This window comes from Sus scrofa, chromosome X (assembly GCF_000003025.6).
Source record: "Sus scrofa isolate TJ Tabasco breed Duroc chromosome X, Sscrofa11.1, whole genome shotgun sequence".
NCBI lineage: Eukaryota > Metazoa > Chordata > Mammalia > Artiodactyla > Suidae > Sus > Sus scrofa.
This window is the reverse complement of record NC_010461.5, coordinates 83,527,793-83,555,403: the sequence shown is the minus strand read 5'-3', so window position 1 is coordinate 83,555,403 and position 27,611 is coordinate 83,527,793. Positions and strand designations below refer to the sequence as shown.

The following is a 27,611-nucleotide window of genomic DNA, read 5'->3' as shown; positions in this document are numbered from 1 at the left end:
CATCCGTCTTCAGATTTCCCATCTGCTCTTCATCACATATTTTTTGCAGCCTCTGAAGATTGTTGCCTAGATCTCAATTTCATTAAAGATGCAGAAAGGTGATGTTTTAATTCTATTCTTTCTTCTGCATTTATTAGCTGGAATTCTTCTATAAAGTAACTGTGAGGTTACATTGAGGTATGGTACACACAGGAAGGTAGGAAGAATGTATGTATAATTCTTTTGCATTATTTCCACTTTTCAGAATAATGAGTTCTTTCCCTGGGATCCACCGAAGGTGAGCCATGAGTTGTTTAAGCTGCCATAATGAGCTCCTAGATGCTTATATATTTGATGTGGTTTAACCCATTGTAGTCATTAATCTTTTTGATGTTCAAATTGTTCTCTTTGTCCAGTGGGAGCCTCTTCAGGTTGGCATGAGCCTTTTTGATGTGCTTTTTGCAATGAGAGTTTGGTCTCAACTCATGTGGTACAATCCCTACCCAGACCTAGAAGGAAGACTGCCTGGTTCCTTGTAGTGGGGAATGTTTTCAGAGGATTCAATCTGGGGACTAGAGCTGACCATTGCTACTGGATTGGTTATTGTTTCTTGACCTTTTCAGTGCAAGGATCCTGGAAATATTTATTATATTTGTAGGAGAATATACATCATTGCCTTGCATCATGGGCTGCTCCTCTATCTGCTTAGAGGTAATTATTTTCGTCCATTTTGGTTTTAACTTTCCATATTTTATTATTATTTTTTCCATTTTATTTTTTTAATTTTTTTAATTTTTATATTCCCCAATACAATTTTTTTCTACTGTACAGCATGGTGACCCAGTTACACATATATGTGTACATTCTTTTTTCTCCCATTATCATGCTCCATCATAAGTGACTAGACATAGTTCTTAGTGCTACACAGCAGAATCTGTGTAAAGGAATCTGTTTATTTCTACACAGCAAAGGAGACCAAAAAGAAAACAAAAAGACAACTTACAGAATGGGAGAATATAGTTTCAAATGATGCAACGGACAAGGGCTTAATCTCTAAATTATATGAGCAACTTATACAACTCAATGGCAAAAAAGCCAACAACCCAATGGAAAAATTGGCAGAAGATCTGAATAGACATTTCTCCAAGGAAGATATACAGATGGCTAACAAGCACGTGAAAAAATGCTCAACATCCATGATTGTTATAGAATTGCAAATCAAAACTATCATGAGATACCACCTCACACCAGTCAGAATGGCCATCATTAATAAGTCCACAAAAAACAAGTGCTGGAGCAGGTGTGGAGAAAAGGGAAACTTCCTGTACTGTTGGTGGGAATGTAAGCTGGTACAACCACTATGGAGAACAGTATGGAGGTACCTTAGAAAACTATACATAGACTACCATATGATCCAGCAACTCCACTCTTGGGCATATATCCAGACAAAACTTTCCTTAATTTTCAATATTTTAAACATATAAGCAAATGAAATATGTATATTAGTCTCCTTTCCTATTCACATGTGAAATGTGGCACATTCTTCATCAGCACTGTCCCATAGAAATTTCTGCAGAAGTGAGAATGTCCTGTATCTGAACTAACATTGTAGCCACGAAGCAACAAGTGGCTGCTGAGCATCTAAAATATGGCCAGTTCAACTGAATAACTGAATTCTCAATTTCATTTATTTTTTAAATTAAAATTTTATAGTTGTTTGTGACTAGTGGCTACCATATTAGATAGCAGCAGCTCTACACATGTTTTCTGCACCTTGCTTTTTTCACTTAAAAATATATCCTGGTGATCACTCCATAACAATCTAGAGAGGGAGTCCTCATTGCTTTTTATGGCTGCCTAGTAGTCTCCAATGTAAATTACTCACCCAGCCCCCTATTGGTGGACATTTGTCTTGTTGCTACTCTTCTGTTGTTATGGATTTCTATGAGGGATGGCCTTATGCTTATTATGACTTCTTGTATTTTTACATTGTCTTGGGGGGATAAATTCTTAAAAGAAAGATTTCTGGCTTCAAGAGTAAATACCTATGTAATTTTACTGAATAGTATCAAATCGCTTCTATAGGGCAGTGTCATTTTACATTACCACCAGCAATATATGAGAATGTTTATTTCTTCACAGACTATCTCATTCGTAAGAAGAGGTATCTCATTTTAGTTATTTTCCTTTACATTGCTTATCATGAGTTAGGTTGAGCATTTTTCTTGTGTTTAAAGATTTTTTCTTTTTTCTTTTTTTTTTTTTTTGCTGTTGAGTCTACATCTTTTTGGTGAAATACCTGCCTGTATCTATTGCTCCTTTTTTTCTCTCATCTTGTTGGTTTTTGCATTCACTTTTTCATAAAATTTCTACATATTAAGGATATAATTATTTGTGATCTAAATTGTAAATATTTTTTCAATTTTTAGTTTTTTATTTTATTTCGCTTATGGTTTTTTCTCACTCAACTTTTCTATGAAAAATAATTCATACCTATCACTTTTTGCCCTTTTAAGTTATAGTTAAACAAGTTTTCTCTACTACCAGGCTATAGAGGAAATTCTCTAGGGGTGTACTTTGATAGGCAGGAGATAGAGGAGAGAATTTGGATCATATTGGGGTGCTGGGCATAAGGGGAATGCTGAGAGGAGGTGTCCATCATGTGAGAAATCTACAAGAACTGTTTCACTAAATCAGGAGAATTAGATGTTCAGATTAGGGTCCCGGTCCTGTGCTTGTATTTGAGAACTTGGTCTCTACTCTTCTGTCTCCAATGGAACTTAGTCCAGGCCTGCTCACTGGTATAGAAAATCTTACTTGAAGCAGAAATTCCATGTCACCTCACGTGAACCTCTCAGATAACTAAATGGAAGGGAACACTCTCTTACAGATAAAACACACATAAAAACCAGTTCTAAGATCTACCGCCAGACCTAGCCAAGGAGTAAAGAGAAAATAAAACCCTAGTTCATGCCCATGAGGAAAACCAAGACTAAAATCGCACAAGGGTTACTGCATCCTTCACTCTTTATCTGAGAGATCCTATCGGAAGTTAGTAGCCCATTAGTACTATGCAAAATAACAGACATAGATTATAAAATGCCTCGGTTTCCCAAGGTGGTACACTTTCCCCACTCAACTGCATCATTTCCAGTTTAGATACTGGGTTTCCAGGACTCAGGATGAAGCTTGGACTACACTTGCATAGAGTGAAATCTGTTTTGGGTGAGTGCTAACATCCATCTTGCTCCCGTGGGCATTTCTAGTTATACAGGTCTAGAGATCAAGAGAGGGAAGGTGCGGGATTCAGATGTAGAATTGGACGGACAGTGCCTGGCACACAGTAGGCAATACACATTAATAAAGAAAAGACGTAGATACAGGAAACAAAACTAAGTATACATCTTCTCAGTCTTCTAAATACATATGCAGTTTTCAAAAAGATTTGGGATTTACACTATACTTATTATTTAATTATCTACTTTTAAGAAACTATTTTGTTTCTATTTCTAAAAATTATGCCTTTTCTTTGGGAAAAAATAATCCATAGAAAATGGAGAAAGATGCCACCTGGTGATGTGTGTCAGAATTGCAGATGTGAAAGTCATCTAGTGGAGCTTGGCAAATGGTATGGTGATGCAAGGGGGATTAAGGGAGGTGAATGAATTCCATTGTATAGGCTAAAGCTTTCTGGAATTTTCCACACACCAGTGGTGATCTTTTTATATTTGCGCCCATCTTGGGATTTTCAGGGCCTAAGGCTTAAGTCTCAGCCCTTGTGAACTAAATGGAAAGCTGCATGAGTTGGTATATGAGCAATAGGTATGAAGAAGTTTGAGACATAGAAACACACACATACAGAGAAATAGCATCAAATAAATTGTTGTGATCTGCTTCTTTTCTCTTAAAACAGTATATTGTGAACATGTTTCCCAAGGAATGAACATATATTTAAAACCAGGTCATATTATTTTATGTTTTTAACATTTTATACAACAAATGCTTCAGATTTTAAACACTATGGAAATGCAAATTTAAATGAAAGTAGCCTCTCTCTCCCATCAACCCACAGACATTGAATTATTATCAAAGAAATCTTTTATTATGTTATTTTTATACAACAGTATAGAACATGCTTCTAAATCAGTAAATGTATTTCTATACTATCATTTTGTGGCTTGGTTTGTAGGTTTTCCTATTTTACAAAACTTTATCTTAATAACTTTTTCAAATTACCAGTTAATGCTTTCTTTGTTTTTGTTTTTGTTTTTTGTCTTTTGTCTTTTTAGGGCCACACCCATGGCATATGGAGGTTCCCAGGCTAGGGGTCTAATTGGAGCTACAGCTGCCGGCCTACGCCAGAGCCACAGCAACGCCAGATCCAAGCTGCGTCTGCAGCCTACACCACAGCTCATAGCAACGCCAGATCCTCAACCTACTGAGCAAGGGCAGGGATCGAACCCTCAACCTCATGGTTCCTAGTTGGTTCATTTCTGCTGCGCCAAGACGGGAACTCCCCGCTTTTTGTTTTTTAACAAGCATTAAGCAATATAGAAATGTATATTACAAAATTGAAATTATTCTATATCTCCCTTCTGCCTCCATCTTCTGCTCATCATAATACAGGTATCATATTTTAATTTATTGGTGCCTGCTCTCTAGATATTTCTCTGCATGTAATGTTGTTAACATAGTTAATGACATACATATACCTATTCACCCATGTTAATGTGTATTCTTTTGCAGAAATGGAAACATATTCTACATATTTTATGAGTTCCTTGTTTCATTTGTTTACTTGACACGGCATGTTTCCAAGTATTTATTGGGAACTTATATTGCTTTTTATGCACATTATCCCTTGATATTATTGATCTATCTTTATCGTTTAAGAGTATTTTGCACATCAAAGATGTAAACCTTACATCTGAATGTAAGTGGTAAATAATTTTCCCACCTTTCCACACACGTTTTGATTTTTAATTTTTGGTTTTCACATAGTATTTTACATTTTATAGTGATTTTCACTATTTAAAGAGTGCTTTACTCCATTGTTTAAAAAATAATAACTGAATAGTAATGTTTTGACGTAATCTGAATGTTAGTTCATAGGACAGAGGGAGGAAAAACTTAGTCTCTTGTGTCATTTCATGTTTTGAGTCCTGAAGCAGTAATTTATAAGATTGTTTCCCTGGGAAACTTCTTTTCCTTTATCTGGGTAATAGAGATAATTATCAGTCTTGAATAGAGTTTAGGATTAAATGAGATAAAATGTAAAACACCTTTCATATAGTAGCTACACATGTTAATATCCTACCATTCAGGTTCTCTTTCCAAAGGGCAACAGTTTGTGCTGCTTCCTGGGTCCAGTTCAGCACCTCAGGAATCAGCCATTCATTGGGGCCCCCACACCAAGTCCTCTTAGGACATGGAACATCTTTTCATCCCCACCATAATCATCACATCCACTGGGGAGCGTGACACAGCCCAGATTCCACATCAGGAGAGTTCTCCACCCTTAGTCTTTAAGCCTTGGAATTCTGTCATCTAAACAGGAGGCCACTGATTGATCTGTGTAGAGGGCAAAAGGTAGACATCTGACCCTGGAAAATTTACATACCTCCAAATCTGAGGTTGGCCATCTGTAAGATGGGACTAAGTGTGCCTATTTCAAGGCATAAGAAGAAAAGGAAAAAAAAAAAAAAACCTCAAAGAATGTTTGGCATGTAGCGGGACTTTGATATATATTACTCTCGGCCCATCCTGCCTTTCCTGTCTCATAAAATAGAAGCTTTGAAACAGTATCTGGAATTGTAGCAGCAAGAAGTGAACTTTGGTCCCATCTCATCATTTCTTTTTTTCTACCTGCTTTCCTGTCTCCTTATTTTCCTTCTAGTTTGATGTGAGTGAAGCAATTTCTCATTGAACCCCAGGAAGAAGAAGTAGTACAGAAGAGAAAGAATAATAACGGGTCAGCTAGACAGAAGATGGGAGTCATCAAACATGTGTCCCAGTAGCCAGACCTATCAACTGAGCACAGGACCTTGGGTGAGTCCCTTTCCCCATGCTAGCCCCAGTCCTAACACAGACGGGCACTCAATATAGAAACTGTGGTTAGGAGCATGGGCTTTGGAGTTGGAAGAGTGGGATTTGACACTGAGACTCATTATTGTTGGTTGCATGATTTTAAGCAAACAATTTATCTATTATGTGCTCTATGATTGTTGGTGTGTTTTATTATTGTTTGTTGATGTTAGTATCATTATTATTATTCCTACCATCCATCCAAATGGTGAATGATGGGAGTGATGATTATACTGCCTGGCATTACACTGTGACACATAACTGATTTTATAACTGTTGGATAGAATGATCAACACACAGATGAAAGGAAGTCTATAGAAAGCTTATGAGCATACCTAGATATGTAACATTATTTAATATGCTACTGGTATGTCATTTCTAATCAAATACGTTGTTCAAGAGTTGGAGCTGGGTCCACAGGTACAGGCTTCATTAAAAAGCGTAGTTAGGAGTTCCCATTGTGGCTCAGTGGGATAAGGACCTGATGTTGTCTCCATGAGGATATGGGTTCAATCCCTGGCCTTGCTCAGTGGGTTAAGGATCTGGTACTGCCCCAAGCTGTGGCATAGGTTGCAGATGCAGCCCGAATGTGGTGTTGCTGTGGCTGTAGTGTAGGCCAGCAACTGCAGCCCCAATTTGACCTCTAGCCCAGGAACTTTCATATGCTGCAGGTGCAACTGTAAAAAGAAAAAAGAAAAAAAGGATAGTTACATCTCATCTTACTTACCTTATTATTTAATCAGAAAATTTTCTCCACATGCCAATCCTCAAGACAAGAGTTAAGATAAAAGCAACACCAAAATAACAAAAAAAAGGATACCAAACTGTATATAGTGTAGGATAATAGTTATAGGAAATGTATATATTATACATGTACATTACATTTGCATATGTTCAGGCAGAGGAAAGTAATGGAATGAATAGCACAGTCTAAATTTCAATGATGATGGGATTGCTGAATGTTGATATTTTTAAACTCGGCAGTTGACTCAAAATATTAAACATTTGCTAAGTGGAGTATGTATTACATTTACGATAAACTGTATCTTCTAAAAGTGCTACTGCTTATGAAGGATTTCAGATGAAAAGCATAGAGCTATAAGGTCAATTCAGATAAGGAAAAAAACTTTATTCCTCTCTGATTGTATCCCCTTTCTTCTCCTCTAGAGATAATTACTATCCAGAACCTGCATTGCTATATCCCTTTATTCCATATGAGAGTTTTCCTAAATAAATTATAATATTTTTCTACATATCACTACACACATACACACGTAAGTGTTCTTATCCTCCAGCTTGTTAATTTATTTAACACACACTCACATGTACACATGTGTGTGTGTGTGTGTGTGTGTGTGTGTGTGTGTGTATTTGTGTCTATTCCTGGTCCTTACATTCAAGGGAGTGTTGTGAAGAGTTCAAGGGGAAACTTTCATCAAGATCCCAGCACAGGAGTTCCTGCTGTGGCACAGTGGGGTTTGGCTTGTCTCTGTGGAAGTGCCTATTTGATCCCCAGCCCAGCACAGTGGGTTAAGGATCCAGCATTGCTGCAGCTGTGGCATAGTTCGCAGCTCTGGATCTGATTCGATCCCTGGCCCGGGAACTTCCATATAACACAGGGACAGCCGTAAAGAAAAAAAAAAAAAATGATTCCAGTACAGTGTTTGGTACATCATCCACAACACCAGTGTCTGTTTCCTTCATATCCTAACTTGTGACCTTTAACAGGGATGTTTTTTAAAATGTCAATAGCATTACTATATTTGAGTGAGTATTTGGAATGTAAGAACAGGATGGGAACCACACACAGCTATATTACGTAGGAATTTCAATGCCATCTCTATGATATGCAGTGTAATGGAGTTGGGGGAGGGAAAAACCTTCTTTCCAGTGAATCCTTTCCTTTTCCTGTCTTCTCTTGGTGCCCTCTGTGTTCACACTAGGCATGCTCATGGAGCTCTGGGACCTACTTAAAGTTCTAAGAAGTGGTGACTGGGGGTCAGCACGGGGGACACTGGAGCAAGGCCGTCCAAGTGTGGGACCAATTGGGGAAGGAACACATTTGCTTCCATGGGATGCTGCATAGCCCCTTTATACACTGAAATGACACAACAATACTAAGAAGGAGCGTGCCCTGCACATCTGTTGCTGGTCCCCTGGGGCAGTGAGGAACCAGGAGCACTGACAGTAGTGAAGCCGAGTTCACGCTCAGGTCCCTAAACCTCCATTAAAGTGGGAAGCATGCATCAAAGGGAAGGATTCAAGACTGATGTATCTCCCTGCGCCATCTGTAAACTATACACCCTCTTTAGTTTCTTCCTGACCCCAGGTCCCAGATCCATCTGTCCCAGGTCCATCTGCCAGCGGTGGGGTTCTACCTGCCTCTGGAGTCACATTCTTAACCAGAACATTCTGTCCCCAGGCGAGCTCTCTCCATGCTCTCGTTTGTTTCATCTCTGCATTATCCCTGAGATCACTAGGGCTGTTCTCCTTTGTTGCCTCAGCTTCTTTCATCAGCTCATTGAGGTGTATCACATCACTGCTCTGACAAGTTTAGGCTTAAAAAACACATATTGTTCTTACACACTTATCATTTCTGCAGAGTTAAGATCTGACCCCTGCCCCAAACAGATCTGTGGTCTTTTTTCTTTTTTCACTTTTTTTGGCTGCACCCACAGCATATGGAATTTCCTAGGCCACAGATCGAATCCAAGCTGCAACTGCAACCTACACCACAGCTGTGGGAACACCAGATCATTTCACCCACTGTGTGGGGCCAGGGACTGAACCTGTGCCGCTGCAGAGACAGCTCTGGATCCTTAACTCCCTGCTCCACATCAGGAACTCCAGATCTGTGTTTTTTGACAAAACGCCTCCCCTTTATGCTTGGTCACTGTGCTATTGTAGACACATGGGCTCAGCATACTTAAATGTTCTATCATCCAAACTTCCTAACATTTTCCAATTCTGTTCAGTAGAATCTCTGCACAGGATTTCTCCTGGGATGTAATGGTTTGTTTCTGGATTTCAGCCATGTCATCTGCACACGTTCTCTCATATACAGTTAGCCCTATCGCTTTGGATCCTTTTTGGAGAGCTTCAGTGGTTTACATGTGGGCCCACAATACTCCTTTCCTTGTCTCTGAATCATTCTCTGTGACAATTTACTGACAGTAGGGATTAGTGAAGATGCAGGGTACAATTCTTGGGCTGCCCTGAGTCCCTTCACCTTGGAATAGAAGCATTTAATAACCAGGGAGTGGATATGACAGAAAGCAGTTGGTGTTAGAATAGTTTTGAAACATCTGAAAAGCATTGCATTCCAATAGAGATATTTTGTAAAGGAAAAGGAAAGAGCATAATACCAAAGTAAGTGAGTGTTCATGGGGATGATGTTCAGATCTTAATTATCATTTAGAATCTGGGGAATATTTGTGTCCTTATCTTAGGATATCTATCATTCATTCATTCATTCTTACCTACATGGGTAATAGGTAGCTGCATGCCCAACTCTTTCCATTGTGTGGTCCATAAAGTTTCTTTATCATCCACCTTTTGTGGTAGAATAGTCTTCAGTGTTTCCTCTGTATTCATTGAGAACCACTTCACATAGTGTGATACTTTTTGATTTAGCCATCCAACAGAATTTTAGAAATTTCAGGAGAAGGAAAGGCTATTATGTTTATCCATATTTTTGCCCTGTCCATTTTTTCTTACTGATGTTCAAAGAGCACTTCTATTATCAATTCCTTTCTGTCTTAACTTCCTTTAAGCCATTCTTTTAGTTTACATCACTGGTGATAAATTATTTTCTTTTTCCTTCATCTGACGGTGTCTTTGTATACCCATCCTTTCCTGCAGGATAACATAGTCACCAGATACAGAATTTTAGGTTAACAGTTCTTTTCTTTCACTTGAAAAATATTGCACCACTTCCTTCTCTTCTCCACAGTTTCTGATGAGAAATTTGCTGTTATTTGAATTGCTTTTGTCCTATAGGTAATGCCTTATTTCTCTCTCCATGCTTTCAAGTTCTTTTTTTGTGTGTGTACCTAATTTTTTAAAGTTTGATCATGATGTGTGTTTTCATGGATTTCTTTGAAATAATTCTGTTTGGGGTTCGTTCACCTTCTTGAACTTCCAGGTTTATGTCTTTTGCTAAATGTGAAATTTGTTAGCCATTATTTCTTCAGTTTTTCTCATATGCATTTTTCCCTCTCCTTTCAAGACAAAAATGATATGAATATTACATCTTTTGTTTATTGATTCACAGGTCCCTGAGGAATTGTTCTACATTTTTTGTCTATATTTTTTTCCTCTGTCGTTTAAATCAGGTTATTTCTGTTGTTCTACCTTCACATTAACTGATTCTTTCCTCTTTCCTCTCCATTCTGCTGTTACATCCATCCATTGACTCTCAATTTCAGTTAATGTATGTTTCAGTTCTAAAATTTCCATTTGGTTCCTCTATGTATTTTCCATTTCTTTACTGAGACTTTCTATTTTTTTTTATTTGTCTCAAGCATGTTTGTATTTATTCATTGAAACACTTTTATGATGACTACTTAAAAATTCCATGTTAGAAAATTCCAATACCTGTTATTATCTTGGTGTTCATGTCTATTGATGATATTTTCTCATTCAACTAATATTTTTTCGATTTTTTTTGATAGAAGAGGGAATTTTGATTATATCCAGGACATTTTGGGTATTATGTTACAAGATTCTACATCTCATTAAATAATCTGTTTTAGTAAGTCTCTTGTGACACTATGCCAGTAAGGAATGAAACTCAGACATAGTGTAATAGCAATGCAGAGATGAAAGTCAGGGTTCATCACTCAGGAGGTATGAAGTGGGAAGAGAAGGGGTGCTTCATGAGTGCTCTGTAGGGGTGGGATCTCAGGCTCCCCACCAGGCATCACCTACACTGCCCAAGTTGGGAGAAGGAGCGAACCTCCTTGTTGTTCCTCTGTGGCCTCAAGTGATACTATATTGGGGGGAGGGAGGTGTGCTCATTAGTGCCAGGTGGGGATAAAAGTCCATGTTCCCCACTCAACCTCTAACCTGGGGGACAGGGTAGTCATGTGGGTGGAAGGGAAGTGGTGCCTTATACTACTGCTTGGTGGAAGGAGGATTTCACTCCCCACCAGGCCTCCATGGATACCACCCAGGTAGGAGTGGGAAGGCACTTCTTTACTGCCCTCCTTGTGGCTTCTGTTAACACCATGGAGGGGAGGAGGCCTCTTTGTCATTGGCTCATCATGAAAGTTCCACTGTCCCACTTGGCTTTTGGTGACCCCAGCCCAGAGAGGGGCTGTTCTACCAGAGAGGAGGCGAAGGGAGCCTCATTATGACTGGGATTGGGTGGAAGTCAGACTCCCTGCAGGGTCTTCCCTGACACTACATTGTGTGTATGGGGGGGAGGTCCTCATTTCCACCGGCTGGGGATAATAAAATTCCCTTTCCCCAGGTGGTCTGCTATGATACCACTGAGAGAGTGGGAAGGAAGGGTGCCTGCTTACAATCAAGTGAGCATGGAATCACCCTCCCCACTCAGCCTTTGCTGCCATGGAGAGGGTACAACTGCGTTTCATGGCATGGTGCTTGTCTGAGGTAAGACAGTTGTCTAACAGCTAGCTTTCTTGCTAGGTTCTCCTTTTTCTGGCTCTTTGTCTGGACATAGATTTTCTTGGGGCTTTTCTTGTCTTTTCCTGTTGGCATTTTTGGGTCACCTGCTCTTCCAGCACCTGATCTGGGATAAAAATAAAACCAAAGGAATTCACTGCCCTGTTACTTAGATCTCTAAGTCCCAAGCCAGTTGGCCTTTTTACTTTCCACATTTCAGAGGTTTCTTATATTTGTGTTACCTATAATATCCAGGATTTTAAGCTGTACCTAGCCAAAGTAATAGGGAGAAGTACGTCTATTAAATCTTGTCTATGAAGTTCCCATTATGGCACATTGGAAAAGAATCTGACTAGGAACCATGAGGTTGAGGGTTCGATCCCTGGCCTCACTTGGTGTCAAGGATCTGGCGTTGCGGTGAGCTGTGGTGTAGGTCGTGGACATGGCTCGGATCCCACATTGCTGTGGCTGTGGTGTAGGCCAGCAGTTGTACATCCGATTCGACCCCTAGCCTGGGAACCTCCATATGCCTCGGGTGTGGCCCTAAAAAGACAAAAAAAAAAAAATCTTTTCTTCTATAAAGAAGTCCTTTCCTTTTATTTTTTAATATAAGTAAAAATCTATATACAGTTGACCCTCAAACAATAGATTTGTCCACTTATACACAGATTTTTTTCAATAGTAAATACTATAGTATTACATGATCCAAAATTAGTTGAACCACAGACATGGAACCACAGATACAGAGGACCCATGGATATGGAGGAACTGAGTATATGGCAAGCCAACTATAAGTTATATGCAGGTTTTCGACTGTACAGAGGGTCAGTGCCCCTAACCCCTGTGTTGTTCAAGGGTCAACTATATTTGCATTCCCCTGTTTGTTCTTAGATTTAAAAAATACCATACTATACACCTTTGTGTACATTGACTTTTTCTCTTACCAGTATATCCCAGAGGTCTCCCCATAGTTTTACGTGGAGATATTCATAATTCTTCTTTATGCTTACTTGGTATATATACTGTGGTTGTGTGAAAGTTTGTTGCATAACATACAGCTGGTGTATATTTAGGTTGCTTCTGATTTTTTCTTATACAAATAGTGCCTCAGTGAATATCTGTATTTATAGCTAATATCTTTTTTTTTTGTCATTACCTGTATATCTTTAGTATATAGATATTATGTTTCTGGAAATGGGATTTCCTAGCCAAAGCATAAGAATATATGTAATTTTGCTGGGTATATTCAAATTCCCCTTTATAGTGGTTGCATTACTTTCCTATAACTACTGTAATAAATAACCACACACTTGGTGGCCATGCAAAGTAGAAATTAATTAACTCACTGTTTGAGAGGTCAGAAGTCCAAAATTAGTTTCACCAGGCCAAACTCAAGATGTCAGCATCATGATGCTCCGTCTGGAGGGTCTAGAGGAAAATCTGTTCTTTTCCTCTTCAAGCTTTGGTTAGTCACTGACATTCCTTGGCTTGTGCCTGCATCACTCCAGCCTCTGCATCCCTGGTCATATTATACCTTATTTTGTGTCTGTATCAACTGTTCCCCTGCCTCTCTGTTATAATGACACATATGATTGCATTTAGGGCCCTCCTGGATAATCAGGACAAATCTCTCCATTTCAAGATCCTTAATTTCAACACATTTGCAAAGACCCTTTTTCCAAGTACACTAAGGTCTATAGGTTCCAGAGATTAGGATTTGGTATCTTTGGAAGCAAATATTAAGACTACTATAGTGATGATAACATTTTACATCTCTGTGAGCAGCATGTGAAAGGACATTTTTTTTTTTTTGTGCATCCTCATCAAATGAGTGAGTTAATAAACTTTTGGATTTTCCAGTCTAATAGTTTAGAAATGACATCTTCCTGTAGCTTTAGTTACATCTTCCTTACTAAAAGCAAGTTTGAACCTCTTTTTCATGTATTTAAAGACAATTTTAGGGAGTTCCCATTGCGGCACAGCGGAAATGAATACAACTAGTATCCATAAGGATGCGGGTTCAATCCCTGGCCTCGATCAGTGGGTCAAGGATCCAGCATTGCCATGAGCTATGGTGAAGGTCGTAGACACAGCTCGGATCCCACGTTGCTGTGGATGTGGTGTAGGCCAGCAGCTGTGGCTCCAATTTGATCCCTGGCCTGGGAACTTCCATATGCCGTGGGTGTGGTCCTAAGAAAAGAGAAGACAATTTGCATTTTTTCCATTAATTGTTTATATTTCTTCCATATCTCTGATATGTTGTTGTTTACTCTGTATCAATAAGCTTCTATGTGGAAGGACTATCAACATTTTGTTAGATATTAGTTACACATATTTTTCTTGTGTCTTTTTAATTGGCTAGCATGTTTTATGCCATGCCAAATTGTCCTTGTTATTTGATATAGTCAAATTTACTAATCTTTTTCCTTAATATGCCTGAATTTTGAGTCATAGTTAAGAAAGTTCTCCTTCCTATAAAAGAGACATTAACATGAATATCTCATAGAGATCGAGTGAATTTGAAGCAGAAGGAAATGAAATACATGGATAGTTATATGATGGATAAGCTTTGGTGTCATTTTTGTATGATGAGATACCTAAGGGTGGTGAGGGGGAGGGAGTAATTATCCTTTTAATACTTATTTTAAACAATGAGGAAACTTTTATATCATTTAACAAGAAATGTGGCAGAAAGACAATGCCAGGATTGGTTTCATTTAGCTGTTCAACAGTGTCATCAAGGACTAAAGTTCTTTCCACCTTCAATGTGTGTGTTGGTTTGTCTGCTCTCATGATCTCAAGATAGCTACCGTAGTTCCAGGTTTCACATACAATCAACAATATCTAGAAGCAGAAAAAGTGTGTCTGGCTGTCTCTCTTTCCTACCCTCCTCTTTTTTTTATTGTGGCAAGATATACATAACAAATTTATGATTTTAACCATATTTAAGTGTATAGTTCAGTGGCATTTAGTGCATTCATGCTGTTGTACAACCAGCACCACATTTCTGGAACTTTTTTATCATCTGGAACTGAAATTCTGTACCCATTAAACAATAACTCCTCATTTATCCCATCCCAGTCCCATGGTAACCACTATTCTACTTTTCCCTCTCTGAATTTGACTATATATATATATATATATATATATATATATATATTTCATATAAATGAAATAATACAATGTCTGTCCTTTAGTGTATGGCGTATTTCACTTACCATCATATCATCAAGGTTCATCCATGTTGTAGCACGTATTTCAACTTCATTTCCATTTTAAGGTTGGATAATATTCTGTTGTATGCATATACCACAATTTGTTTATCCATTCATCTATTACTGAACGTTAGACTTGCTTCCACCTTTTGACTATTGTGAACAGCCTGCTAAGAGCATTCTGTACAAATATCTGTTTGAGTGCCTCTTTTAATTCTTTGCGGTATATACTCAAAAGTGTAATTGCTGGATCATATGAAATTTCTTTGTTTAGTTTTTTTGGAAACTGCCATTCTGTTTTTTACAGCAGCTATACCAATTTACATTACCACCAGCAAGTTACAAAGTAATAATATCTCCACATTCTCACCAACACTGGTTAATTTCTGGGGGGTGTTTTATTTTCTATTTACTAATTTTTATTGAAGTATAGTTGATTTACAATATTATATTAGTTTCCGGTGTACAACATAGTGATTAAATATTTTTATAGATTATACTCCATTTAAAGTTATTGCAGCAAGTAAGGGAGGGATAAATTAGGAGTTTGGGATTAGCACATACAAACTACTATTTATAAATTAGATAAACAATGAAGTCCTTCTGTATAGCACAATACAATATCCTGTAATAATGAAAAAGAACATATATAACTGGATTACTTTGTTGTACACCAGAAACTGACACATTGTAAACCAGTTATACTTCAATTTAAATTTTTTTAAGTTATTACAAAGCAATGACTGTATTTCCTGTGCTATACAATATATCCTTGTTGCTTATCTATTTTTTTTTTTTTTTGTCTTTCTAGGGCCACACCCTTAGCATGTGGAGGTTCCCAGGCTAGGGGTCTAATCAGAGCTACAGCTGCGGGCCTACACTACAGCCACGGCAATGCCAAATCCAAGCCACATCTGCAACCTACACCACAGCTCATGGCAATGCCGAATCCTTAACCCACTGAGTGAGGCCAGGGATCAAACCCGAAACCTCATGGTTCCTAGTCAGATTTGTTTTTGCTTGGCCACAACAGGAACTTCCATATTGCTTATCTATTTTATACATAGCAGTTTGTATCTCTCAATCTCATATCCCTATCTTGCCCCTCCCACTTCCCTCTCCCTACTGGTAATTGATAGTTTGTCCTCTATGTCTATAAGTCTTTTTTTGTTATGTACATTCGTTTGTTTTATTTTTTTAGATTGCGCATATAAGTGATAATTGATTATTTGTCCTTGTCTAATGTGTTTCATCAAGCATAATACTCTCTAGATCCATCACATTGTTGCAAATGGCAGAATTTCGTGCTTTTTCATGGCTGAGTAATAGTCAACTGTGTGTGTGTGTGTGTGTGTGTGTGTGTATACACACACACAACATCTTCTTTATACATTCATCTGTCAGTGGACACCTAGGTTGCTTCCATATATTGGCTATTATAAATAATGTTGCTATGAACATTGAGGTGCATGTATCTTTTCAGATAGTGTTTTCATTTTCTTCAGATATATATGCAGGAGTAGAATTTCTGGATAATGTGGTAGTTTTTCTTTAGTCTTTTGAGGAACCTGAGTACTGTTTTCCATAGTGGCTGCACCAATTTACATTCCCATCAACAATGTACAAGGGTTCCCTTTTCTCCACATCTTGGCCAACATTTGTTATTGGTAGGCCTTTTTATGATGGCCATTCTGACAGGTGTGAGGTGATATCTCATTGTGGTTTTGAGTTGCATTTCTCTAATGATTAGTGATGTTGAGCATCTTTTCATGTGCCTGTTAGTTATCTGTATGTCTTCTTTGGGAAAATGTCAATTTTATTTGTTTGCTTTTTCAAATAATAGCCATCCTAATAGGTATGAGGTTGTTCTCATTGTGGCTTGGATTTGCATTTTCCTGATGATCAATGATGTTCAGCATCTTTTCATGTGTTTATTGGCTATTTGTACATCTTTGGAGCAATGACTATTCAAGTCCTTTGTCCAGTTTTTAATCAGGTTGTTCATTTTGTTATTGAGTTATAAGAATTCCTTGTATATTCTGGTTATAAATCCTTTATCAGACTTGCAAATATTTGCTTCTGTTTTGTGTATTGCCTTCTTACCTTGTTGATAGTGTCCTTTGAGGCACAAGAGTTGTTAATATTGAAATCCAATTTATTTTTTATTTTGTTTCCTGTGCTTTGTTATCATATCTAAGAAATAGTTGCCAAATCCAATACCATGAAACATCACTCCTAAGTTTTCTTCCAAGAGTTTTATAGTTTTAGCTCTTATATTTAGGACTTTGATTTCTTTTGAGTTAATTTTTGTATATGGTGTAAGATAAATATCCAACTTCATTCTTTTTCATGTGTATATCAGTTTTATCAGTACCATTTATTAAAAATACTGTCCTTTTCTTATTGAATGGTCTTGCACCCTTGTTGAAAATCACTTGACCAAATAGGTGAGGGTATATTTCTGGGTTGTCTGTTACATTCCATTAATTTATATGCCTGTCTATATGCTAATAGCACACTGTTTTGATGATTGTATCTTTGAAATAAATTTGATGTGAGAAATGTGTGTACTCAGTTCTGTTATTGTTCAAGTTTCTTTTAGTTGTTCAGGGTCCCATGAGATTCTTTATTAATTTTATGATATATTTTTAAATTCCTACAAAAAACATCATTTAGATTTTGATAGAGTCTGGTAGATCATTTTGGGTGGTATTGACAATTTAACAATACTAAATCTTCTAATCCATGAACATAAGATATCTTTCCATTTATTTATGTTCTCTTTAATTTCCCTCAAGAAAGTGTTGTAGTTTTCAGTGTGTGCATCTTTTTGTCTCCTTGGTTAAGGTTATTCCTAGAGCATTTTTTTTTCTTTTTCTTTAGGGCCACACACACAGCATATGGAGGTTCCCAGGCTAGTGGTCAAATAAGAGCTGTAGCTGCTGGCATACACCAACCACAGCAACAGCAATGCCAGATCTGAGCTGTATCTGCGACCTACACCACAGCTCATGGCAATGCCAGATCCTCAACACACTGAGCAAGGCCAGGGATCAAACCTGTGTCCTCATGGATGCTAGTCAGATTCGTTTCCACTGAGCCACAACAGGAACTCCATAATCCTAGAGTATTTTATTCTTTTTGATGTAAATGTAATTGTTTTCATAGGTTCCTTTTTGGATTATTTATCTTTAATGCATGGAAACATAACTATTTTTCGCACATTGATATTGTATCCTGCAATTTTACTGAATTAATCTATTAGTTCTAAGAGTTTTTTGGTGTATGTAGAATCTTTGGGGTCTTCTACATATCAGATTATGTCATCTGTGAACAGAGATAGTTCAACTTCTTACTTTCCAATTTGGATACTTATTATTTCCTTTACTTGTGTAATTGCTCTGGCTAGAGCTTCCAATACTATGTTGCACAGAAGTGGTGAAAATGGGCCTCCTTCTCCTGTTCCTGATATTAGTGGAAAAGTTTTCACCATTGAGTATGATGTTAGTTGTGGCTTTTATTATGTTGAGGTGGTTTCCTTCTATTCCTAGTTTATTGAGTGTTTTAATTATAAAAGGGTAATGAATTTATCAAATGCTTTTAAAACATGAATTGAGATGATTATGTATCTTTTCCCTTCATTCTGTTAAGGTGGGATGTTATATTGTTTAGTTTTTGAATGTTGAACCACACTTGAATTCCATAAATGAATCCCACTTTGTCATGGTGTATAAACCTTCTATATGCTGTTGAATTTGGTTTGCTAGTATTTTTTAGGATATTTGTATTAATGCTAGTGATATTGGCCTGAAGTATTATTTTCTTGTAGTGTCTTGGTCTCGTTTTGGTATCGGAGTAACACTGGTCTTACAAAATGAGTTAAGAAGTTTTCCCTCCTTGGAGTTCCTGCTGTGGTGCAATGGGATTTGTGATGTCTCTGCAACGCCACACTCAGGGGGTTAAAGGAAGTGGTGTTGCTGCAGCTGAGGCTTAGGTCTCAACTGTGGCTTGGATCTGATCCTTGGCCCAGAAACTCCATATGCCTTGGCATGACCAAAAAGGAAAAAAAAAAAAAAAAAAAAGAAGTGTTCCCTCCTCTTTAATACTTTCAGAATTTTTAAAAATAGACTTTATTTTTATAGCAGTTTTAGGTTCCTATCAAAATTGAGCAGAAAATTAAAGAGTTTCCATATGACCCCTTCCCCAGCACACATACTGCCTGCCCCACTCTCAAAATTCTACACCAGAGTAGTCCATTTATTACCATCAGTGAGCTACATTGGCACATCATTATCAGCCAAAGTCCCTAGTTTGTGCTAGGTTTCACTATTGGTATTGTACATTATGTGGGGTTGGGCAAATATATGCTGGCATATGGACATAATTATAGTTATTACACAGAAAATTTTCACTGCCTTAAAATTGTTCTGTTCTCTGCCTTTCCAGCCCTCCCTTTCTCCAACCACTGGCAATCACTGATCTTTTTCACTGTCTCCATATTTATGCTATCACCAGGATGTCATATATTGGATTCAAATAATATGTAGATTTTCTGATTGACTTCTTTAATTTATTAATATACATTTAAAGCTTTTCATGTCTTTTCAAGCCTTGATAGGTGATTTCTTTTTTAGCATTGAACAATATTCCACTGTATAAGTGTGCCACAGTTTATTTATCCATCTGCCTACTGAAGGCCATCTTGATTGCTCCCAAATTAGGTAATCAAGAATAAAAGTGCTATAAACCTCCTTGTGCAGGTTTCTGTATGGACGTATGTTTTTGGCATATTTGGGTAAATTCTAAGAAGTGCAGTTGCTAGATCATGAGGCAAGAGTATGTTAAGCTTCTAAGAAGTTGCCAAACTGTCTTCCAAAATGGCTGTACCATTTTGCATTTCCATTAGCAATGAATGAAAATTCCTGCTGCTCCACATCCTCACCAGCATTCATTGTTGTCAGTGTCTTGGATTTTGCCATTCTAATGGCAGTAGTTTTTGTTGTTGTTTTAATTTAAAATTCCTGAGCGATGTGATGTGATCATCTTTTCTATGACTATTTGCTATCCGTATATAGTCTTCGGTGAGGTGTCCACCCAGATCTTCTGCCCATTTTAAAATTTGGGTTGTTCATTTCCTTACTGTTGAATTTTAAGAGTTCTTTGTATATTTTGGCTATGAATCCCTTATAAGATTTATATTTTTCAAATATTTTATCCCAGTCTGTAGCTTGTCTTTTCATTCTGTTGGCAGTGTCATTTTTTTGTGGAGCATAAGTATTTAATTTTATAAATTGCAGTAGTCAAAACAGTGTGATATTGATAAAAGATTAGACAAATAGATCACTGTAACAGAATAAAGAACCCAGAAATAGACCCACACAAATATAGTCAAGTGATCTTTGACAAGGAGCAAAGGCAGTACAATGGTGCTGAAACAACTGGATAGCCTCATGAAAAAAAATAGTCTAGACACAGGACTTACACACTTCATAAAAATAACTCAAAATAGATCATAGACCTAAATGTAAAATGCAAAAGTTTGAAACTCCAAAAAGAAAACATAGGAGAAAATCTAAGTGACTTTGGGTTTGGCAATGATTTTTTTAGATAAAGCATCAGACATGATCCGTGAAAACAATAATTGAGGGAGTTCCCATCATGGCTCAGTAGAAACGAATCTGACTAGCATCCATGAAGACACAGGTTCAATCCCTGGCCTTGCTCAGTGGGTTAAGGATCCAGCATTGCTGTGAGCTGTGGTGTAAGTCACAGATGTGGCTCATATCTGGTGTTGCTGTGGTTGTGGTGTAGGCTGGCAGCTTTAGCTCCAATTCGACCCCTAGCCTGGGAACCTCCATATGCCATATGTGGGATGCCCTAAAAACCAAAACAAAAAACAAAAAAAAACCAAAAAAAAAAACTTTTTACAAAAACCCAAAACCCCACAAAACTTGATTATCTGACTTCATTAAAATTTAAAGCTTCTGTGCTGCAAAAAAGACTGGTTTTAATCTTCTTTTAACCTTTGGTAGAATTTACCATTGAAGCTGCCTGGTCCAGGACTTGTGTGTGTGTGTGTTTAGGGTTGCACCTGCGGCATATGGAGGTTCCCAGGCTAGGGGTCAAATCAGAGCTACAGCTGCCAGCCTACACTACAGCCACAGCAACGTGGATTCCAGGCCACGTCTGTGACCTACACAATAGCTCACAACAATACTGGATCCTTAACTCACTGAGCAAGGCCAGGGATCAAACCTGCATCCTCATGGATACTAGTCAGGTTCATTAACCACTGGACCACGATGGCATCTACAGTCCAGGACATTTATTTCTTGGAAAGAAAGATTTCTGATTACGGATTTAATCTCCTTAATAGATTTAACTGTGCTCAGATTTTCTATGTATTCATGATTCAGTTGGTAGGCTGCATGTTTCTAGGAATTTGTTCAGTTCATCAAGGTTATTCAATTTGTTGGCATACAATTGTTCATTATATTCTCCTATAATTTTTTTTCTGTAAAATCAGTTGTAATATACCCACCTTCATTTCTGATTTTAGTAATTTGTATATTCTTTTTTTTTTTCTTAGTCAAAGTAACTAAAGATTTGTCATTGTGGTGATATTTTCTAAGAACCATTTCGGTTTCATTGATTTTTCTTTTTTGTTTTCCTATTTTTTATTTTTATTTAGCTCCACTCTAAACAATGCGTGTTTTTTCCTTTCTTTTGCTAGCTTTGGTTTTAGTTTGTTCTTCATTTTCTAGTTCTTTAAGCTGTAAAGTTAGGTTGTTAATTTGAAATCTTATCTTTCATGTAAATATTGACAGTTAATAATTTCCATCTCAGCATTGCTTTGCTGTACCCCATAAGTTTTTGTTGTTGCATTTTCATTTATATTTGTCTCATGGTATTTTCTAAATTCTTTTGTGATTTCTTCTTTGCCCTATTGGTTGTTTAAAAGTATGTTGTTTAATTTCCACACATTTGTGACTTTTCCAGTTTTCCTTCATTTATTGATGTCTAGTTTCATTCTGTTGTGATTAGAAGGTCATTTGTATGATTTAAATATTTTTAAATTGGGATTTCCCATCGTGGCACAGCAGAAACGAATCTGACTAGGAACCATGAGGTTGTGGGTTCAATCCCTGGCCTCGCTCAGTGGGTTAAGTATCTGGCATTGCTGTGAGCAGTGGTGTAGGTTACAGACGCAGCTCAGATCTGACGTTGCTGTGGCTATGGCGTAGGCTGGTGGCTACAGCTCTGATTAGACCCCTAGCCTGGGAACTTCCAAATGCCTCAGGTGCAGCCATAAAAAGACAAAAAGACAAAATTTTTTTAAAATTTATTAAGACTAGTTTTGGTAGTTCCTACTGTGGTGCAGCAGGTTAAGGATCTGGCATTGTCTCTGCAATGGCACAAGTTCAATACCCAGCCCACACAGTGGGTTAAAGGATCCAGCTGTGGTGTAGGTTACAGTTGTGGCTCAGATTCACTCCCTGGCCTAGGAACTTCCATACACTGTGGGTGTGGTCAAAAAATAAAAAAACAAAGCAGGAGTTCCCGTCGTGGCACAGTGGTTAACGAATCCGACTAGGAATCATGAGGTTGCAGGTTCGATCCCTGTCCTTGCTCAGTGGGTTAAGGATCTGGCATTGCCGTGAGCTGTGGTGTGGGTTGCAGATGCGGCTCTGATCCCACGTTGCTGTGGCTCTGGTGTAGGCCGGTGGCTACAGCTCCAATTGGACCCCTGGCCTAGGAACCTCCATATGTCCTGGGAGTGGCTCAAGAAAAGGCAAAAAGACAAAAAATAATATAAAATAAAAAATAAAAAAAAGCAAAACAAAAAACATTATTTTTGTAATGTATGGTCTATTCTGGAGACTATTCCATGTTCAGTTGAGGACAATGTATATGTGGCAATTGTTGGTTGGAGTTCTGTATGTGTTTGTTATGTCCAATTGGATTATAGTGTTGTCCTCCTCCCACCCATGTTATTGATATCACCAATTATATCTTTATATATTGTGTAGCGATTAAAATAGGTTTATTATTTTTGATGTATTTGTAATTTAAATCCTTACAAAATTAAAAGTGGATTTATAAACCAAAACTTGTAAAATACTGATTTTTATATTTGCCCATTTATTTACCTTTGATCTTTATAGTTTTATATAGCTACAAGTTATTGTTTAATGTCCTTTCATTTCAACTTGAAGGACTCCCTTTAGCATTTCTTGTAAGGCAGGAATAGTGTTAATGAACTTCCTCAGCTTTTGTTTATCTGGAAATACCTTAATTTCACTCATTTTTAAAGGATAGTTTTGACAGATTTAGAATTATCATTTGATAGGTTATTTCTTTCAGTACTTTAAATATATTATCCTACCACATTCTGGCCTCTAAAGTTTCAGCTGACAAATCAGCTGATAATATTGAGGATCACTCGTATGTGATGAATTGATTTTCTCTTTCTACTTGCAAAATTCTCTTTGTCTTTTCCTATTGAAAGTTTGATTTTAGTGAATCTTGGTATGGAACTGTTTGTGTTTTTCATACTTGGGGTTTGTTGAGCCTCTTGTACATTTACAATTATGTCAATTTGGGAAGTTTTCAGCAATTATTTTTTCATATAATCTCTCTGCCACTTTCTGTCTCTCTCTGGGACTCTCATGATGTGTATATTGGTCCTCTTGATGGTATCTTATAAGACCAATAGGCTCTGTTGACTTTTCTTCATTGTGTTTTCTTTCTGTTCCTCAAACTCAGTACTTACAAAGGTCATATCTTCAAGTTCACTGATTCTTTCTTCTGCTTGACCAAATCTATTATTGAACCATTTAATGAATTTTTCAATTACATTGTAGTATTTTTTCAGCTCCAAAATTTGTTTGGTTCCTTCTAATAATTTCTGTCTCTGTCTATATTCTTATTTTATTCATACTTTTCCCCCAATTTCCTTTAGTTCTTTGTTTTCCTTTGGCTCTTGAGCATATATAAAACAGTTACTTTAAAATTTTGTCTAGTAAGTCCTATGTCAGGGCTTCTCTGGGTGAAGAAGTTTGTCTCAGTATGTTCTGTACATTTGAATTGGCTATATTTTCCTGTTTCTTTGTAGTCTTTGTCATTTTTGGTTGCAGTTTGAACATTTCAAATAAAAACTACCAATACCAGTTTTTGCAGACGTTCTTTAACAATAGTTGGACTTGCTCTGATCATGGGAATTAGCCTGAAGTGAAAGCCTAAGATTTTCTCAGGTCTTTTTTGCACTTGCATGTTGTGTGGGCCTTGTGTGAATTTCTCAATTCCCCTTTATACATGGCTACTTTTAAATGTCATAATTTCCCCAAAGAGTCTCACCACAGATTCTTCTTGGCATCTTAGATAGTCTATTGTATATCTCCACCTATAATCTCTTTTCTTATCCTTCTGTGTCCAATAGTATCCATGAAATTTTCACAAACAGTGTCTTTTACCTTTCCCATCTGTGCCCAAAGTTAGGGAAAACAAAGGGCAGTCCTTCAGGCAGCACTCAGACAAGTTAAAATATTGAAGATAAGGTCTACTCTACTTCCTCTGGTTTGAAAGAGGGACTATGAACTGGGCTGCCATCTCCTCCAGATAAAAACTGCTGCCACACTGGGAAGGGGAAAGGAAGGGTAAGTAATGCTTCAGAAACTTTTCCTACCACTTTTAATGAGGGCTTTTCTTGATTGGGTGTTCACTTAATTACAGTAGACCTTTGGCTCTTCTCAGATCTCTTATAAAGTTATTATATCAAGCCTCTATTTATTTTATATGATGTTTTTGTGGGTAAAAGAGGGCCCAGAGATTCTTAGTCTGCCATTTTGCTGATATTACTTCTCCTTACTTTTAATGTATTTTCTTCTCTTCTCCTTTTATCTTCCATTTTAACACCAGAATAGCATCTACCCATTGAGTCCCAGAAAGAAGGAAGTAAAAATAACAGTATAAGGACAGGTCTTCCATAAAACACACTGAAAGAAGGATTGCTGTGTCCTAAATACCAGCTCCTTCTTTTCCTGTAAGACCAAAGGCGGTCATTTCCCTTGTGTTGGTCTCACCCATAACACAGAAAAAGTTTGTATATTCCAATGGTTAGCAACATGGCCTTTAGTGTCAAATGAAGTTGAATGTCAGTTGGACAAATTTAATTACTGACATCATGACCTTTATAGCAAATATTGAGCCTCCAGAAATATACTGAATTGTAGGTTTCTGGTTATTTACTTATTTATATCTGGACTTGACAATATTTTCCAAAATTTCTAAGTTAATAATGGATCATTTTTTTAAAGCCAGATTAAAGCTTATAGAAAGAGTGCTTGCTATGAAATATTTCAGATATAGATTTATAAAAAAATAACAGAATTCTATATATTCAAGAAATAAAATATCACATATGCAGTTGAAATTCACTTTGAAGTTTATATTAACCTCTTTCTTCTTCAGAGGTAATTTTTAATCAAAATTTGGGTTTTTCATACTTAAGAATTTCTTTATAGTTTATTACATATGCATATATATCTATAGTTTTATTACATATGTATATATACCTAAGTGAAATATGGTATTATTTTCTTGCATGGTTGTATCCATGGGTGCTGGCTACCTGATGGAAAAGAGGAAGGAAGAAACATAAGGAGAACAAATACACATTCACATCTCAACACTGTGACCTGCCATATATACCTTCCTTGCCATGTGTATTCCCTTGCAGAGCTACTTAAATGGACACAACCATTTTTTTTCTTTTAGTTTATGTGCTGTAGGGATCACTAACATATTCTGAAGATACTATTTTCAGCCCTTTCCTCCCAATGTTTTCAAAGGCTTAATTTCCCAAGTGCCATATAGCTCAAAATAATTTCTCAGTGTATCCTTAATGTGAAATATCTTTTCATTTGTCCAGGCCTAATTTACTGGCTTTCATTAACAGTTACTCATGTAGTCCTGTGTATCTAGAACCTAATCTGTATCATCCTGGTGAAAGTTTTTCTGTGTCCAGACCACTACCTATACCCCTTGAATGGCTTAAGGATGCATCCCATTTTGAACTTGATCTGATTTTGTATTACAAGTGCTTGGCATGTGTATTTTTTTTCCTTTTATTATTTTTTATTGCCCAAGGAAGGTGATTCAGTGATGTTTTAACATGTGTGTGTTGATTGCTCCTGAATGAGCCTGCAATGAAACTTTAACCCCGAACCCCACTGTTTAAGGACTCTCCCCTTATGGATGCTGTGGAGCTGAGCTCTCAGCAACTTCATGCAGATCTTCACCCTTTCCCTCCCCTGTGACATACATTGCTTGGATAACTGGGAGGTTAAGTGGATGAGACTGCTTTTAATTCAAAGAGCTTTATTTGGGAGACTACAGAAAGAAGAATGTTGTGAAACTACTTTTATCTAAAATCCAGGGAAATGAAGACATTATCTGACTGATGAATGTAAGCCTTATTTGAGAGACATGCTTGCCCTTCCCTTAGGCATTTATACTTTACTTGAAGCTGCCGAATGGAGACTGTCAGGTGGATATCTTCATAAACTAGTTTTTTGACCACTTTATTACCTAATTCCCCTTGTTTAGGGAGGCTTATCTGACACTGACCCACTTTCCCATGGAATGACTGGGATATTTATTTTTTCTCTTTATTCTTTTCACTTCTAAACCCAAGTGCTTTTGTTGTAGATAAAAATGGGAAATACAGGGAAGGTAAAAAAAAAATTAGAAATCCTTAAAGTCTACTACTTCTGGATAAACAATTTAATAGTTGAATATAATATTTTCAGAAAACAAGACCTACCTGTGTGTTGTCTGTAAGAAACTCACTTTAAATGTAAAGATTCATATAGATTAAAAGTAAATGGATGGAGAATATGCTAACATGCTAATATTAACCAAAAGAAAGCAAGAGTAGCTATATTCATTTCAGACAGACTTCAAAGCAAGGTAAGTTATCAAGAACAAAGAAAGGCATTATGTAATGATTAAAGAGATCAATTCTCCAAGACATAACAATCTTTAACATTTATGTACCTAAGAACAAAGCATAAAAATATGTTAGTCAAAACTGATCATATGATCATATCAATACATTTGACAAAAGCATTTGACAAAATTCAGCACCCATTTATAATTGAAAAAAATTCTCATTAAACTAGTCATAGAGGGGAAATTCCTCACATTGGTAATTAATATCTACAAAAAACATACAGCTAACATCATATTAATAGTGAGAAACTTAAAGGTTTCCCACTAAAGTCAGCTACAAAGCAAGATATCCACTCTCACAACTCCTTTTCAGTATCATACTGGAAGTTATAGCTAATGCAATCAGATAAGAAAGGGAAATAAAAGGTATACAGATTGGGAAGGAAGAAATATAATTGTCTTAGTTCACAAATTACATTATCATCTATGTTGAAAATCTGAAAGCATCAAAAACAACAAAAATACCCCTCTAGAACAAATAAGCAATTATGACAAGGTTGCAGTATACAAGGTTAATATATAAAAGCCACTTTCCTATATACCAGCAAAGAACAAATAGATTTTGAAATTTAAAACCCAATACCTTTTACATTAGCACCCCCCAAAGTAAAGTAATTAGATATAAATACAACAAAATATGTAGAAGATTTATATATGAGGAAAACTACAACACTCTGATGAATGAAATCAAGG

The 27,611-nt window shown here is 37.0% G+C and overlaps 1 protein-coding gene across 7 annotated transcripts in view; it reads left to right on the top strand.

Moving 5' to 3' along the window:
* The window catches only part of ZMAT1 (zinc finger matrin-type 1), a 162,923-nt gene that overhangs the window by 3,844 nt on the left and 131,468 nt on the right, over positions 1–27,611 (top strand). For 2 of the 7 annotated variants that reach the window (XM_021079802.1, XM_021079801.1), the window contains one exon: positions 5,913–6,027. The gene's annotated coding sequence lies outside the window, so the exon portion shown is untranslated. Of the gene's footprint in view, positions 1–1,407; positions 3,205–5,875; positions 6,028–27,611 lie in introns of those variants that run through there. The other 5 variants (XM_021079799.1, XM_021079797.1, XM_021079796.1 and 2 more) reach the window with 5 other exon arrangements.